Source organism: Acartia tonsa, chromosome 2 (assembly GCF_053477335.1).
Source record: "Acartia tonsa isolate MP-2025a chromosome 2, ASM5347733v1, whole genome shotgun sequence".
NCBI lineage: Eukaryota > Metazoa > Arthropoda > Copepoda > Calanoida > Acartiidae > Acartia > Acartia tonsa.
In genome coordinates, this window is record NC_137261.1 from 18,660,149 (window position 1) to 18,678,094 (window position 17,946).

The 17,946-nt window shown below is 32.9% G+C and overlaps 1 protein-coding gene across 4 annotated transcripts in view; it reads left to right on the forward strand.

Moving 5' to 3' along the window:
• LOC145306091 (rap1 GTPase-activating protein 1-like) overlaps positions 1-17,946 on the forward strand; it is a 231,283-nt gene that overhangs the window by 20,536 nt on the left and 192,801 nt on the right. Inside the window, exon 1 of one of the 4 annotated variants that reach the window (XM_080148056.1) lies at positions 14,657-14,889. The exons of the other annotated variants lie outside the window; for them this stretch is intronic. The gene's annotated coding sequence lies outside the window, so the exon portion shown is untranslated. Of the gene's footprint in view, positions 1-14,656; positions 14,890-17,946 lie in introns of those variants that run through there. 4 annotated transcript variants of the gene reach the window in all.

A 17,946-nucleotide genomic window follows, 5' to 3' on the forward strand; every position in this document is an offset into this window, starting at 1 on the left:
ATCCAGACATTTTAAGAAGCATGGGGGTGGGGGGTATAATGGCTGTTTATTACAATTTTCCAAAAGTTGTACAATAACGTTTTCTTACTTGTTGGCTTAACAATTTTGGGGACTTTGATTTGTTTGTTTATAAAGTCGAGTGTCCTAACGTTTCAACCACTAATTTTGATCTAAAGAAGGGTTAATTATGTATTTCATCATTTGGGTTGCACAACAATTTATCGGTCATTGTCTTATCCCATTCGAACCCTGAGTATAATGTATGTTTTCAGCCTTGTTTTACGTTAATCTGAATGCTGAAAAACTTTCTATTTCTATTTTATTGGTCTTAAATTAGATCATTTAAAGTGTCACTTAATATTGTACAAATCAAAACCTTTATATGACCGGTAAAGGTGATATAAAGATTTAAATGGACACATAACAAAACAGTCCAACTACTAGGTATTTTTTATAGGTTTTAAATTTACGCCTCTTAAGAAGTGGCGTGCACAGGCGTTTGCAAACCACGCTGATACACACTTCTTTCTCATTTTTGGATCATTGGAGGGAAACGATAATGGGTTACGTTTTTGATAGGTTAGTTTCGGATAGGTAAATGTTGGTGATTGCCCCGAACGGTAGAGCTCCCCGGAGGGATTGGAAATGTGAAAAAAGCTACTGTGAAAATACGACAAAACTAGCTACTTAGTTTTCTTTTAATGATCTTTTCAATATCTTAATTATATTGTTATTTTTTTCATATTTTATTTTGTCCTTTTTTCTTTTCTTTTTGTAATTAGTTCCCTTTTTGCTCTACTGAAATTTCTTTCTCCAAATTGAAGTTCAAAGAGAATTATGAAATATAGTGGATTCGCCCATATAAACCTCTAGGGGCACTTGAAGTGGAAGGGAGGGGGAGGGGGGGTTGAAGGAATCAACCCGCCTCACTATTTTCAATTAATTAAAGTAAAAAAAATTAAAATTCTTTTTTAAACGGTATTTTTTTTTCTATGGGCTTTTTTGTTTGGGAAGGTGGAGATATCATTCTTGAAAATAGGCATAAACCTTCCCTTGACTGTAAATGAGAACCATATCATTTGCTCCAGACAAAAAAACTTACTACTTCATATGATAGGATATACAAACTTTTAAAATTAAACAGAAACGTCTTAAAACTACTTACAGCAATTACACTTTTTATTTTGAAGTTTAGAACATCAAAGCATAAACAATCTTTTAACACCCTCATTCAATAGCAATTAAACACTTTTTGTTTTCTAGAGATTATTGAAATATACATTTCATATTTTCAACACTGCCATTATGATTCAAAAGCAAATCTACTGTACATCAATATGTTGGTAATATACCTTTTCTTGTAACGGTTAGCACTTTTAGTTAATTTAGACATGTTAGAATAGTCCTTTCGATTTCAAACTATGCATGATGATTCCTATAATAGTTAGGTAATTAAGTCCTAAAAATGTAAGTATGTCCTTAAACAGTATCCTGTATTTAAGAAGTTTTTCAACAAATTTACCTAAAATTTGTTTCGACTTCTAAACATTTATATTCTGATTATTCAGTTCTGACACTCTACAATTGATAATGTTCGTTTGTTCTTTGTTTGTTTGTTTTATGAATGTTGTCATCCTTGTTTTGACGACAATTTTTCATGTTATTTTTGCTGTGATTTTTTTAGAATACTGATCCATAGGATAACTCAATACAATTTTATAAGCGAAGCTAGTCTTTAATCATAATCAAGTCCTAAAAATGTAAGTATGTCCTGAAATTCTACTAGAGTTAATGTCCTACAATTTCAGAGCTTCGCTTTCATGGATTTTGTCATCCTTTCTTAAAAGCAAACATGAAAGAAGTACCTATTATTCTTATATTTTTAAAATAGCTAAAATTAATCAAATCTAAGTCTTAATTTTAGATTTTAATTTTCTTAATCTTCAGCTAACAAAAAACCTTACTACTTTATATAATGAGATATAAATTATATATAAATCTTTGCGTTTATGACCGTTTAAAGTCTTGTTTGTGCCAAGTTAACAAAAAAGTTTTACCCAAAATATAGAAAAAGAAAGCAAAAGTACTATAGTACTAAAGAGGCTATTTTCAGGTATCTAAAGGGATAAGACAATAACCGATAAATTTATGTACATTCCTAATGAAGATACACAAAAATACTACTTTTGTAGATTACAATTGGTGGTCAAAACGATTGGACACTCCACTAAATGAAATAAAAATTCAATAAAAGTCCCCAAGGGTATTAAGCCAACTAATAAGCAAACATTATTATAACTCTATAGTGTATTAATCAGACCATTGTCCCTCCCTCCCTGGACTATTATAGATAGATATACCTAGGGTTATTAAGGGCAACCTTTATTTTATATCAAATTGACCATAACATCAACCAACACGATTTTGTTTTAAATCAACATTCAACCCATGAAAATCTTCAACAGGGCTAAATATTCTCCTTTTTTCCCAGGAAGGAAGGAACAATGGGCCGTTTATTACATTAGTCCCCAAAGTTTTAAATAACGTTACTTATTCGTTGGCTTAACAACTTTGGGGACTTTTCATAAATTTTGATTGGTTGATTTAACCACAAATTGTAATCTAAGAAAGAGGGAATTTTGTGTATCGTTATTGGTGATGTACATCAATTTATCGGCCATTGTCTTATCCCTTTAGATTCCTGCCTTTTACCAATAAAGTCTACAAACTAAATGTATTAGTATTAAATGTGATAGGTGGTCAAAAAAGATATCAAAATAAGGTTGAAGACACTCTGAGGTAATCTACAATTGATTTCAAGTATATGCAAGACCATTTGGTGATCCTTAGAATTAAATCTAGCTATACGGGTCTTAGGGGGTTGAAACTTGGGAAAGGAACATTAACCCCCCAACTAGAAAAAAATAAGGGAACCTTATATTATGAGAAGCAACAGCATGAAAATAAAATAAATAAGAAAATATGCTCACCCCTTTAATCAAAGTAAACAATGAAATGTTTAGGCTTTAAAATTCAGAGAGCAAACCTTACACAATTCAAAAGTCATGATGTCCAGTGATATATAGAGAGGCCAGTAGATGATAGATTAATCTTCCCCCCAAAGATCTACACAAGTCATAACGTTGCTTTCAAGAACAGGGTACAGGGATAGTACAACGGAAGAAAACCATCTTTCTATATCTATTATAAAAAAGCTGTGATACTTTTTAGCAGGCATAGGTAAATTATACTTATTCCAAAATGTTTTTTTAAAAAGACAGTAATTAATTATACTATCTCTTCTTTTCCACTTGATATCTACTAAATACAAACGATAGTTTACATATAGTATTAAATTAAAGTCCATTGTCTTATCCAACAAATAACCAAAGATTAAAAGTATTAAAACTATAGGATCTGTATACTAATGAAAAGTTTACAAGATAAATTTAAGACACATTAAAAGTCATGGTATAACTGTTATGATTGTTTGATTTAGATTCTCTAATGAAAAAGCATAAATAGTGTATAATAGTATATAGAGTACTAAGTTTTTTTTGTTTGCAGCGAAAGATCTCGCTAACCGTCTGACATGTTTCTTCTTTACAGTGAAGCTTCTTATAGGTCCTGAGATGGTTTTGGGCTAATAAATTTTTATATATAAGGCTGTGTATGGTTTTAGGCTATTTTTCAGCTAATCCAAATCCCTTCGAATTTATAGCCCCTAGATGCGAGGGGTGCAGCCAATAGTTCTATATTAACCAGCGGCTATGCCCCTAAAGGCCTCCAGTGGAACTTAAAATAATTTTATTTCGTGTCGTTCCTGGGACCTATGAGAAGCTACCCGGTTATGGGGAACCCACTCGGTTCAGCGGTTAGCGAGATCCTTTGGTACAGACAAACATACATCCTGTCACTTTAATATAAGGATTAGCAAAATATCTTGTTAAACTCTAAACCAATTTTGCTATGTTTTTGGAGATGGTGCCTCCATCATCTAAAAAATAATCGCCCATAAAAAAAAATAACCCTCCACCGAAAATAGTTTTTATTTACTTTTTTAACGACTAAAATCTAAGGTTTAAGCTCGACACCAACTCCCCTTTAAAGTGATTGTCCGTTATAATTTCGCCAATGCCTACACCTTTTTAAAAGAGACAGTGACGGACATACATACATCTAGAATTATGAAGTAGGTTTACTATAAAAAAGTAATGATCATTCATATAACTTCTTAAAAATATAATTTTCTTTTTACTTCTTCAATGGAATGAAAAAGAATTTCTTAATAATGTAAGAAACTGTAAGAAAAAGTGAAACTAAGTTTTTATATTGGATTTCACATTTGCTTAGTTTTATTGCACTCTATATTCAGTGAGAGGAATAGGTGTTCTATTATTATATACCAGTAGATACCCCTCTAGCCTCTAGGGGAGAGGAGCTAGAAAAATAGCTTAGAACTTTCCCATGACTTAAATATGGAAATGGAATGGCCTAAAAACTAGGGTTGGTCCGGATATCCGGTATGACCGTATATCCGGCCATTTTTAATATCTGGCCGGATACCGGATATTGAAACTATCCGGATACCGGATATCTGACTAATTTCTAATGCCGGGTATTCAGTATCTGGCCAAAAAAGTATGCGCCCCAACCCTACTCTAAAAGCATCACAGGAAGCTAAGTGAAGCTTACCTATAAAAGATAACCCAATCAGTTCAGTAGTTATTGAGATCTTAAGCTTCAGACAAAGAAACCTTACTACTTTATACATCGGGTATATATTCTTAATTTGCAGATACTTACTCTTTGATGCCTTACCTTTGCCTGAAAGTCCTTACTGTATATGCTAAAGAGTTAGGCCTGTTTATTAGCAAATGCATTTCCCAAATATAATAAAGTCCAACCTTAAAGTATTAAAAAATGCTGTGTTTATTTTAATATTTTGTTTTAAACTGACACAGATATAAGGTATAACCAACAAGTGAAATAAATCTTAGAGAATATTTAGGGGGCAAATGGAAAGGTCGTCAATTTTACTGCCCCCATGATGACAACTGAAAACCATGTATAGGTTCCGTGATTTTTTAGAATTAATTTCATTACTATACTGGTATAAGCTGAAACTGACATTACCTGACACATTTTCTACAAGTTTAATTAAATGCCACAAGCTTAGTCTCATATTATTTACCACTAGCGACTGTGCTCCTAGTATCTATGGGTTCTATATGGGATATTTAAGAGCAGAAAAAAGCTTAAAAGAAAACCCTGACTTATTTATAAAAATAAAATCTTAGGACCTATGAGAAGCTTCACTGTAAAGAAGAACCATATAGGTTCGGCAGTTGCAGACAAAAAGCTTACTACTTCATATAAAAGGATTTCTGATTTAAAAACTTGTCCCTAATCTAAGTTTAAAGTTTGCACCCTTCTATAGGAATTGTTGAGCTCAAATTTTGCATCAGGAAAATTGCATTGGATGCTTATACAAACAGTTAAAAGATTTTGAGAATATTTTTATATCCGTAGAAAACTGGATACAATACGATACATGATTTTTAAGTATGGCTAAGAACCGGTTCTTATCCAGCGGATATAAATCGGTTTCGAATCCATACTGGAATATGTATTCTACAAGATTGATGTTTGGTTGTTAGTGGGTTTGTGTTTGCTGTGTTTTAAGGTAAGCTTTGCTTTATTAATTTTGCGCATCTTTTACAAGCTAAGCGGTTGGTCTATTATTATACTGTAACGCTACCAAATTTATGCAATTTACAACTATTAACAACCAATCATAGATTATAATTCTAAATAATATTGTTTCTTACATGGTAAAAGCTGCAATTATATATTATTTTGTCCTAATGTCCTAATTGCTTTCTATGGATGCTGTCACTCCTATTTGGGTCACTATAGGTAAAGGGGTAAATCATGATTTTTATGCTGAAATACCCACAGAAGATAAAGCAATAAAAATTAAATAATCTTAATAAATGCAAAGTTAAAAATGATGAGAAAGGACTAAAATGTTTTTTTTTATGAATTGGTGAAAGAAGTGTAAACTAAATGCCTTTTTTAAAAACTGCATTTAAACTTTTTGAAAAATTTCACTTCAACAAGAATGCGAAAACACCTTTGAAAAGATAATTGAAAGGATCATAGGACTCTAACCAACAAAGCTCCCTGGCATTATTGTAAGCAATCAAGATCAAGTTTACATAGTGCACAACAATTATAAAAGTATATTGATTATTTATTCATTTACATTTCTCTAAACTTAACATTGTCTAACTATCTGTAACAAATCAAATGTTTTATATTTTGAAAAAGATTTTCTGAATGTAGGTATATCTCAATATCAGCTATAATAATAAATTAAACTTTGTACCTTGCAATATAGTAATACCTAAACTCAACAATTTGAAAATTTAAAAAGTATGTATTTTTGGCACACCCTCTAAATTGCAGTTGATTCCTTATCCTTATTGTTACTTATTACAAAACAGTTTTGAAATAAAATACAAATAAATATGCATAGGTATTAATATAGCCCCAAAACTTACTAAAATTGATACAGAAACAATATCACAGGGATAGAAACTTACAAACTTTTTCAAAATTATTTTTTCTTATTATATTAAATTATTATAAGTTACAATCACAGCATTTTAGGATAACAAGGATGATAATATCCATAAAAGCGAAGCTCTGAAATGGTAGGACAAACGGACATTAACACTTGTATAATGTCAGAACTGAAAAATCAGAATGTAAATGTATAAGAGTCAAAGCAAAATTGTAAGTAAATTTGTTGAAAAACTGCTTGATACATGATAATGTTTATGGACATACTTACATTTTTAGACCTTGATTATAGAGTTGCTTTGCTTATAATATTGTACTTTGTTGTTCCAGGAATCAGTATACCAAAATTCAGACCAATCGGATAATTAGGTCACATACAAATTTGTTGTTAAAAATGTAAAAAAATCAACATGTTTAAAATGGACGTACGGACATTCTGGTAATGATTATCGAGTTGCTACGCTTTCTAACTCGTACCTAACTTTTACAGGAATCACCATGCAAAGTTTGAAATCGATAGGACAATTCTAACACGCCTAAATTAACGAAAAAAACTATCCGTGACGGACGGACGGACGGACGTACGGACGGACCGACCCTAATTATAGAAAAGCTTCGCTTTTATAAAAAAGGAAAAATTGGAGGTAAAACCCCTTTTTTCTCTGTTACATATCCCCATGTTTCCAGAATAAGTTATATTATTAAGACCCCCACACCCCTCCTTAACCGAACTTTAGATTAAAAAAAATTTTCCAAACATTTGGACAATTGGGCGTTCAAATAGGACCTAGTGGTAGTTAAAATCAGTTGAGAACAAAATCCTAGCCGTTCCTTCTTGCCAGATATCGCCATTTTAAGATTTTAAGTAAAATTACACTAAATATCCAAATACAAACTTAAATCTTCTTTTAATTTTTTAGTATAATTTTAGTGAGACAGCCCCAAAACAGAGTATCTTTGCTCCTGTGGCCAAAGTAAGTGCCTGGAGTTCCTAACAGAGAGTGCCTTTATGTGTTAACACAAATAGGGATTCGAACCCATTCCCAAAACTAACCAACGTGGAATAGCTGTGTATTACAGCATGAGGTCAGTATTTTTACCCCTGACAGATAGACAGCAATGCATATCCTAACCAGAAACCTGATCATTCACCCACAGGCCCCAGTGGAGCACCTTTGAGGTCTGCACCACATGTTTACTGGGGTGTTGTTCACATGCACTCTAGGATTGGGCAGGTTGAGACCTAATGGGGCCCTTAGACTCCCATTAACCCTGGCCAAGCTTAGAGTCGAGTGATGTTACAAACCTGGCCCATGCCCTGTTCATGAGATGCTCCCCTGCCAATCACAGATCAGCACAGCTGCCACAGAAGGATAGCTGCAGGTGGTTGGCCGCATACCTTCGCTGAAGATGCAAATTAGAACTACTTTGATCTTGATCCCCCAGGAGATTATGGTGGTGTGCATCTTGAACTATGCCCTAAACCTGGGAGGGTTCTTTCTGAGGGAGTTGGGGACACAGTTACTGTTTGAAACTATCCAAGGTGGAATAGCTGTATATTACAGCACGACAGTGGTAATTTGTATATTGGGCTCAGGCAATGCATGCCCCTCTGGATACCCTCTAGCTGTTGTTTGTCATAAGCAGGGTCAGCTCCTTGTTGAACTTATACCTGGGGTCCACATAGTCAGGCCCCTGCACTGGATGTTGTTACAAATGTTTTAACTTTTTGTAACACCTACTCAACTCAACTAAACCATTCAACCAACACTGCATTACTTTTAGGCGAACAAGCAGGTAGAAGAATGAGAAGTACAGACAACCCACAGTTATTATTTTTAGTCTTGTTATATATGTGAAAGTATCTGTTGCTTAAAATGTTTTTATTAATATATTGATCTAGTTATATTTGTGTTTATCATTTAATGGTTACAAGAAATGGTGGCCCCTTGAAAGCAGCCCTGGCCAGACATTTATTTGTACGGCTAGAGCGCTTCTTGCCTTCAGCCGCTGGTTGTGAGAAAGACCCAGGTCCCAGGCTTGGCAGGGCTGGGGCCACTTGGTTAGTGTGAGTGGGGGTGACCATGGCTACTCTCCCAACTGATCCATACCACCAGCTCAGGTCTGTCAAACTGTAACTGTGTCCCCAACTCAGAAAGAACCCTCCCAGGCTCAGGGTATGGTTCAAAATACACTACCATGATCTCCTGGAGGATCAAGATCAGAATGGGGCTAACTTGTATCTTGAGAAATGTATGTGGCCAACCACCTGTAGCTATCCTTCTGTGGCGGCTGTGCTGATCTTGGCAGGGGAGCATCTCAAGGCCCATTTCACGGGCCAGGTGTGTAACATCACTCTAAACTTGGCCCAAATGGCAGGGTTACTGGGAGTCTGAGGGCACCATTGGGTCTAAACCTGACCAATCCATGGGAGCAGGTGAACAACACCCCAGAAAACATGTGGTGCAGACCTCAAAGGTGTTCCACTGGGGCCTGTGGGTGAAAGATCAGGGTTTCTGGTTAGGATATGCCTTGCCTTTGCTGGCCATCCATCTATCAGTGTTAAAAATACTGACATCATGCTGTAATACACAGCTATTCCGTATTTGTTAGTTTTGGGAATGGGTTCGAATCCCTACTTGTGTTAACACATGAAGGCACTCTCTGTTAGGAACTCCAGACAGTCAGTATGGCCACAGGAGCAAAGATACTCTGTTTTGGGGCTGTCTCACTAAAATTATACTAAAAAATTGAAAGAAGATTTAAGTTTGTATATGGATTTTTAGTGTAATTTTACTTAAAATCTTAAAATGGCGATATCTGGCAAGAAGGAACGGCTAGGATTTTGTTCTCAACTGATTCTAACTACCACTAGGTCCTATTTGAACGCCCAATTGTCCGAATGTTTGGAAAATTTTTTTAATCTAAAGTTTGTTTAAGGAGGGGTGTGCCCCATCAATAACACTGACACAAACTGTCAAAACTTCCCCAAATCAAATGGATGTTGAGAATTTTTATAAAACCCGTAGAATCTTTCATAGCACAACTATAACATATCTCACTTTGTCTGACCTTCCACCAGTCTGTTAGTCTATTATTTAAATTCTAGCGGTTACGTTCCTTCTAAGGGCCCTTGAGAGGGGGGGTGTGTAGAGTCTAGCCCCTTCTCTTTTTTTTTTTAAAGTAAAATAAAGTTTTAGGGGAAGGGGTAATTTTTCTAGAGGTTTTTACAGACAGATTCACAGAGATCCTGTTACTTTATCATAAAGATAAATATATACATATTTTTCTTTGTCTCTGTACTTGTTTTAGCTTTGTTAGTTGAGTAGCTACGTTTTTCTCAGAGTATGATCGTACGTCTATCCGATGGCCATTAAACGTTTATTTTACAATGACATATTATCTGACTTATTGGCTATGCAATAATTTAGAATTTTTAAAAAATCAAAGATGAAAATAAGCCGATATCAATACCTACTTAAACAAACTAAATAAACTAATAAAGTGTAAAATAATTAAAGGGTTGATCAACTGCTTAAAATTGGTATATTTTTTTTAATGTGAAGGGGTGGTTATTTTTTTAGGGTGGAGGTGGGGTTTTGATGAATGACTTAATTAATATGTATTGAAGGAAGTGGAGTTTTCACAAAGAGGCTAAATTTAAAGGTAGTATTTTAACTAAAAAATATTTTGACTAATTTTGCAGGCAACAAAAATGACGACAAAATGTAGTCATTTCTGTACGTTTTATAAGCTTAAATTCCTTGAAATAATAGAGATAATCTCTAAGTCAGCCAATAGGTGGATTAATCCGGTCATATTATTGGTACAAAGTGTACAGATTTTAGTTAAAAAGGGCTGTTATTTTTTTAATTTTCTTTACTTGATGAGTTAGCTATAAATAGTCGCATTACATCAAATCAAGTATACATTATAAAAAAAATTTACTTATAGTTGTAAGCAAAATTATTTATTGGACATTTTTAGTAATAAAAAAGTTTTGTTGTTATGGAAGAACGTCCTAGCTTGTTTTGGTCAAATAAAAAGGATTATAGCATCCGGAGAAATGAGAAATATGGCAACAGCCGCCTTGTTTTGTTTTTTAATAGCGAAGCTACTCTATAATTCACTTTGTCTGTCCGTCAGCCAGAAACTCTATGGCGGAAATTACATTTACTCAGCTGCTATTAAAGCCAGACCTCTGATTTTTCTTGGCGATCTTTCATTATTTTTAATGATTTTCAAATTTCCCGATGTTCTAAGGAATTTTAATACATTTTCCTAGATATTTCTTTAATAAAAATTCTTCTTTTCAGGTAAGATAAGAACATACGAACAGAATAAGGATCTAAAAGGATAAGACAATGGGCGATAAATTGATGTACATTAACAACAATGATTCACAAAATTACCCCTTCTGTAGATTACAATTAGTGGTTATAACGTTTGAACAATTAAATTAATGAACCAACCAATCAAAATTCACTCAAGTCCCCATAGTTTCATTCCAACTAATAAGAAAACTTTATTATGAAACTTTGGGGACTAGTGTAATAAACAGCCCATTGTCCCCTCTCTCTCTCTGCGAACAGAGCAAGTATTTATGCAGAGTAAAGGAAATACTAATGTGTCCTTAATCTTATTTATCCTTTCGTCTGTTAATAATTGGGACATAATGACTGCTTGGACACAAGTTTTACAATTATCTATAATACAAAGTAGAATGATGGCTGTCCGTCTGTCCATCTGTCCGTCCCTTAAGATCTCGGTAACCACTGAACCTATTGGATTCTACTCTTTAGGGAATATATCTACTGGTCCTGTGGTGGTTTTAGGCTATTTTCTTGGAGGGACACCCCCAACCCCCCAAAAACAAAAAAGCCCCCAAAATTCGCAATTTTTTCAGCTGGGTAGGTAATAGAAGATGTAATTATTCCAATACTCGCATTATTTTTTTAGGTTTGTTTCTTGTGGCAAAGCCTCTAGAGACTAGTGGCGAAGCCGCTAGCGGTCGTATAATATAAAGTAGTAAGTTTTTTGTCTGTAGCTTTTAGGCTATTTTCCTTACACCTTCGAATACATAGCTCCTAGATGCTAGGAGCGCAGCTGTTTGTTAATATATAGCTGAAACTTTGTATGGTGGTTTTTGTATCTTTTAAATCTTAAATGATTTATTCAAAAAGATAAAATCATTTCATGAATTTGACTGCATTGTCTCATGGTGTTATTCCTTGGCTTAGGCGTCATTCTGTAAATAATGTTTTCATATATATTAATAACATCCTTTTATGTAACGGACGGACGGACGGACGGACCGACCCTAATTATAGAAAAATATTGATTTTCATATTAAAACAATAACCTTAGCATTAATTGTTTTTAAAGGATGATTATACAAATTGTTATTTTGATATGCGAAAAAAATTATTTATGTCAAGTGCCTTTTCCCTGTCGATAATAACATCCCTATAGAAAGCCAGGGAGGGAGGAGACATTGGGATGTTTATTACACTAGTCCCTAAAGTTTTATAATAACGTTTTCTAATTTGTTGGCTTAACAACTTTGGGGTCTTTCATTGAATTTTGATTAGTTGTTTTATTCAATTTAGTGCAAAAACTTTTCAACCACTAATTTCAATCTACATAAGGGGTAATTTTATGGATCATCACTGTCTTATCCTTTTAGATGCTTGATAGTAAGCGCCTATTGACCACCTGTCTACCCTATAACTACTATCAACCGCACCCCCCCCCCCTCCCCTTAATTTATTTTCCATCTAGCTATCCTTAACCCTTATATTTACCCTTTTCAAAAAGATTAAATATTCTTTATAAGATAAGTACCTTAGTCTATATATATTTATTTTTAAAATTATATTTTAGCCTTTCTAAAAAAAAGGCATATAGTTTTTACTTTTTCCGCCAATTCAATATTTTTTTTGTAGATATTTTTCTTTAGGACAATATTATATGTTATGCAAGTTAGAGGGCGAAGCCGCTAGTATTGTTAAAGTAAACAGACAATAAATTTACAGAGAAAAAAATGATTGCGTGCCTTTTAAGTATGATTATTATTGTCCCTTCCTTATCTATTTTTATAACAAAAGTAGGAAATTCAACTAAAAAAACAAGGATGACAACGATATTAGGGGGTGAAACAACCGAAAATCAATACTCACCCAAAGAAAACTTTCGTTTACATTTTCTTTATAAAAATAGTCTAGATGAATTTTACAACGTTCAGACAAAAGTTGTAACATACGGACAAACTATAGTAGAGTAGCTGCGCTACTGAATAAAAATAATTATAATTAATTTTAACAGCGACACACAGATGTACATACTTAAGTTGTTAAATAGCTGCGCTTCTAAATAAAAATAATCGCAAATCGTTGTGTTTCATGATATGATTATGAACAATCATATTTGTGGTTATTAGAAGCAAAGCTTTCCAACATGGTCGGTCAATAAGTATGTCTGTAACAAATATTTAGGCATGAATAATTAGAATAACCCTTTCAATGTTAACTTTCACATGCTGATTCTTGTAACGTTGTGGTATTATTTACTTTAGAAAATATAGAAAAACTGATGAAGCTTTAGCTATTTTCACGTTAAATGGTTTCTTTTTAGAATCTTTTTATATCTTTTAAAAGCCAAAAAATTATTGAGATACTTCTCTTCTGTATTAGGTTTTTTTTTTTGTAATTTGAGCAAAATGCAGAGAGATGGGCTTATGGGTTGTTTAATACAGTAGGCCCCAAAGTTTTTTAATAACAGTTCTTCTTATTCGTTGGCTTAACAACTTTGGGGACATTAGTGATTTTATGATTGTCTTATCCCTTTAGATCCCTGACAAAATGTATTGTACCGACCCGTATCTCCTAATACAGCTTTCATTGAAAGTCTTGTATAAACGGTACAGTACGGATTATTTAATATGACTCAATATAAGTTTTTTTCAATTTAATTTGTTTCTTTTCATTTATACTTTTTATAAATCACAAAAAGTTTAAAATATCTATTTTTGATTGATTTTTCTATCTGTTTATTAAGACAATTTTATAGATTTTATTATATAAATATGGGTCATAAGACTACTAAAAAATCTGGGAAGGTACAACAATATGTTTACCGTAGTGTTTATACGGCATGGGTCAATTTTATTTTTGCTTCTGTGTAGTCTGTGATTAGTTGTGTGTGTATGTGTGTGTGCGTGTATGTGTGCTGTGTAGGCCTCCTGAATGTTTCAAGTGCTTAGTCAAGCATGTTTTTTAAAAAAGTAAAAAATTAAACAGCAAAATTAAAAATAAACTTAATATGAAGAACAAAATTAATTAGACATTGTTGTTTCTTTTTAAAATTTCTTAATGGTAATTAACAAGCGAAATGATTAAATAATTTTGAAATAACATTTACTAAATATGCATTTGTTAATACTACCTAAATATAGTTTGCTCTAAGTTTTTCATCATATTTTATAAAAAATATCATATTGATGTTGATGTGATCAAAAGGGATGAGACAATGGCATATAAATTGATATACATCCACAATAACGATATACAAAATTACCCTTCCTGTAGATTAAAATTAGTGGTTGAAAAGTTTTGAATCATTCAACTAAATAACTAATTAAAATTCACTAAAGTTCCCAAAGTTATCAAGCAAACAAATAAGGAACCTTTATTATGAAACTATGGGATCTAGTGTAATAAACATCTCATTGTCCCCTTTCTCTATGATAATTACATCTTATATATGGTTGCTGTTTGACAAAGCATTGATTTTTTGCTTAATCGTATGAACTTCTATTCGGTAGGGGCCTTTTTATGGCTTGTACCGCCTCACTTACACACACAGAAGCACTCTTCAATCCTGGTATTGGTGTGTGTGTGTGTGTGTGTGTGTGTGTGTGTGTGTGTGTGTGTGTGTGTGTGTGTGTGTGAATACAACAACAACTACAAAAATAAGATAGTTATTATCCACTACTAGCAGACAACTAGCTAGCTAGCACAGAGTGCGCTCTAGTGACTATTATACACATCCTATCCTAATAAACCAGTATTCAACCACCTATACGGCAGGCCGCAAGCAGATATGTTACTTATTATCTAAAAAATATCATTCATAAATATAAAATTCAAGTGATTTACTAAAAATTGTGACTTAAAATTATAATAAAAAGTGATAAAAAATAAGTAAAATACATAATATATAGTGAAAATTATAATAATAAAGTGATTTTTTACTGCTAAAAAATATTTTTTGTTTTGTAGAAATCGTGTTTTTAGCGCACAGGTAAGAGAAAAATGTATTCATGTATATTTTAATATATACAGTAAATGTATATTTTTAAAAAGTTTCTTTATAATTTTGTATAAAAAAACAAAGAAATACAAGGATTTTTTACCTTTAGTTGACAAAGATTAAAAATACCAATATTTTTACGAATTAAATATATTTTTCCCCCTTAAAACAAAAAACTTGGACGTCCTCCTTGTCTAGATATAAAGGCAATATTATGAATATTACATACATTGATATAGAAATTACAAGTATGATAATGAAAAGAACACATTTATTGATTCGGGGACATGGCTCTGGTACCTACAGAAATTTTTCTTTCACAAATTTGAAGTTTATATTTCATTATTTGAATCGCGTTAAATGTAGATAATAATAGTTAATGTCCATGTTATTTGATATATACAATAGAAATTATATTTCAAGAAATAGCCTAAACTCCTACCTACCAAGACTTGAATAAAAAAATGAAACATCTTAGATTACAGACAAAAATCCTCACTACTTTATATAATAGGACTAGCGGCGGAGCGGATGGAAGCCTCTAAAGCACTTAAGATGGGTTGGAAAAAGTTTCTCCCCGCCCCCCTCCTATTTTCAATGTTAGTTTCAAAAATAAAAAGTAAAAAATTTTTTTTGTGTGAGGAGGGCTTTTTCATAGGGAGTGTGGATATACCCTCCCCCAAAATAATTGAAAACCTTCCCTGGACCTATAAGAAGCTTTACTGTAAATGGCGAACCATATTGGTTCAGCGGTTAGCGAGATCCTTCGCTACAGACATAAAAAAAGCTTACTACTTTATATAATAGGTTAACAATAGAAGGATATATTTTCCTTAATTGCAATATCCTTATTCCCTATCTTATATTGATTGGCTGATTCTATATAACATATCTTCCCCTCTACAGTTAAGCTCTAATAGACTAGTTCAAGAGAACTTCTGACACTTACGTTTTTCTCAAGTTTGTTATCTATTTAAATCTCCTTTAAATACTTTTTATTAAAGTATCCTATTATATAAAGTAGTAAGCTTTTTTGTCTGTAGCGGAGGATCTCGCTAACTGCTTAACCGATACGGTTCTCCTTTACAGTGAAGCTTCTTAGAGCTTCAAGTAGATTGTTAACTATTTTGGGAAAGGTATTTGCACCCTCTCAAAAAAATAAAAAGTATATTATTTACTTTTTTTGAGGGGGGGGGGGTGGGGGATGGGTCGACTTTTCTCCTCCCACCTAGAGGTGTCCTTAGAGAGAGTGCTTACTTAACTTATATAGCATAAAAAAAATAATGAGGGAATATTGTGAATCATTTTCCCAGGATTGAGTTAATATTTGAAAAATTAAGAGTTTCCCTTTAATATTTAGTCCTATATGATAATAAGAGAAAGCATGGTATAATTGTTGAAATATCTTCAATACTAGTGGCTTCATTCCTAGCCTCTGAGGGGGGATTCCTAGTCCTATATGATAATAAGAAAAAGCATGGTATAATTGTTGATATATCTTTAATACTTTCACCCATAGCCAAGGGGGGATTCCTAGTCCTATATGAGAAAGCGTGGTATAATTGTTGATATATCTTCAATACTACTGGCTTCACTCCTAGCCTCTGGGGGATTCCTAGTCCTATATGATAATAAGAGAAAGCATGGTATAATTGTTGATATATCTTCAATACTAGTGGCTTCACCCCTAGCCTCTGAGGGGGGATTCCTAGTCCTATATGATAATAAGAGAAAGCATGGTATAATAGTTGATATATCTTCAATACTAGTGGCTTCACCCCTAGCCAAGGGGGGATTCCTAGTCCTATGATAATAAGAGAAAGCATGGTATAATTGTTGATATATCTTCAATACTAGTGGCTTCACCCCTAGCCAAGGGGGGATTCCTAGTCCTATGATAATAAGAGAAAGCATGGTATAATTGTTGATATATCTTTAATACTAGTGGCTTCACCCCTAGCCAAGGGGGGATTCCTAGTCATATGATAATAAGAGAAAGCATGGTATAATTGTTGATATATCTTCAATACTAGTGGCTTCATCCCTAGCCAAGGGGGGATTCCTAGTCCTATGATAATAAGAGAAAGCATGGTATAATTGTTGATATATCTTCAATACTAGTGGCTTTACCCCTAGCCAAGGGGGGATTTCACCCAAGAGAGGGTAACTATAAATAACTACAACTGAAAAAAATGAAGAAACTTAGAAATGATTTGAAGATATAGAAAATTAAACAGTCACCTCATGCAGGGATCTAAAGTGATAAGACAATGGCCGATAAATTTATATACATCCCCAATAATGACAACATTACTCCTTCTGTAGATTACAATTAGTGGTTGAAACGGTTGAACACTCAACTTAATGAACCTACCAATCAGAATTCAGTTAAAAGTCCCCTAAGTTATTAAGCCAACGAATAAGAAAACATTATCAAATAACTTTGGGGACTAAAAAACAGTCCAATGTCTTCTCCCTCCCCGCACCTCATGACTTATCCTAGATATGTTAAGACCTTCTTATCTTAAAACTTTAGTAGGATGATTTTACAAAATTATACCAAGTAGACTTTTAAACATTTTTTTATCATTGAACATAATGTACAAAAAAAAAGTAGGAAAGTTATTAATCGCATCGTATTATAAACAGATTTCCCCGAATATAAAAATTTACAATTATAAAATCCTAGAAAACTTGATATGATACTTTGTTATACATAATTTTTCAGTATGTCTGAGATCCGGTTCTAATCCACTGGATATTAATCAGTTTTAAAGCGATACTGGAATAGAAATTAAATCTTAATGTATAACTTTTTGAAATTCGGATAAAAAAATAATTAAATAAACGATACATAATTGCTGCTAAAACACGCCTGAAAAAAAATATTTTTGCTTTAATAAAACAGTATATTTTTTCAAAATAATGGTAGAAATTTCAGCTGTAAAAATACAAAAAAATAATCAAAGAAATATACCAAAAAAATTTCTGGAAAATTTGTCTTAATCATTTGTTTGCAATTAAAACTTTGATTTATGTTCACATGGT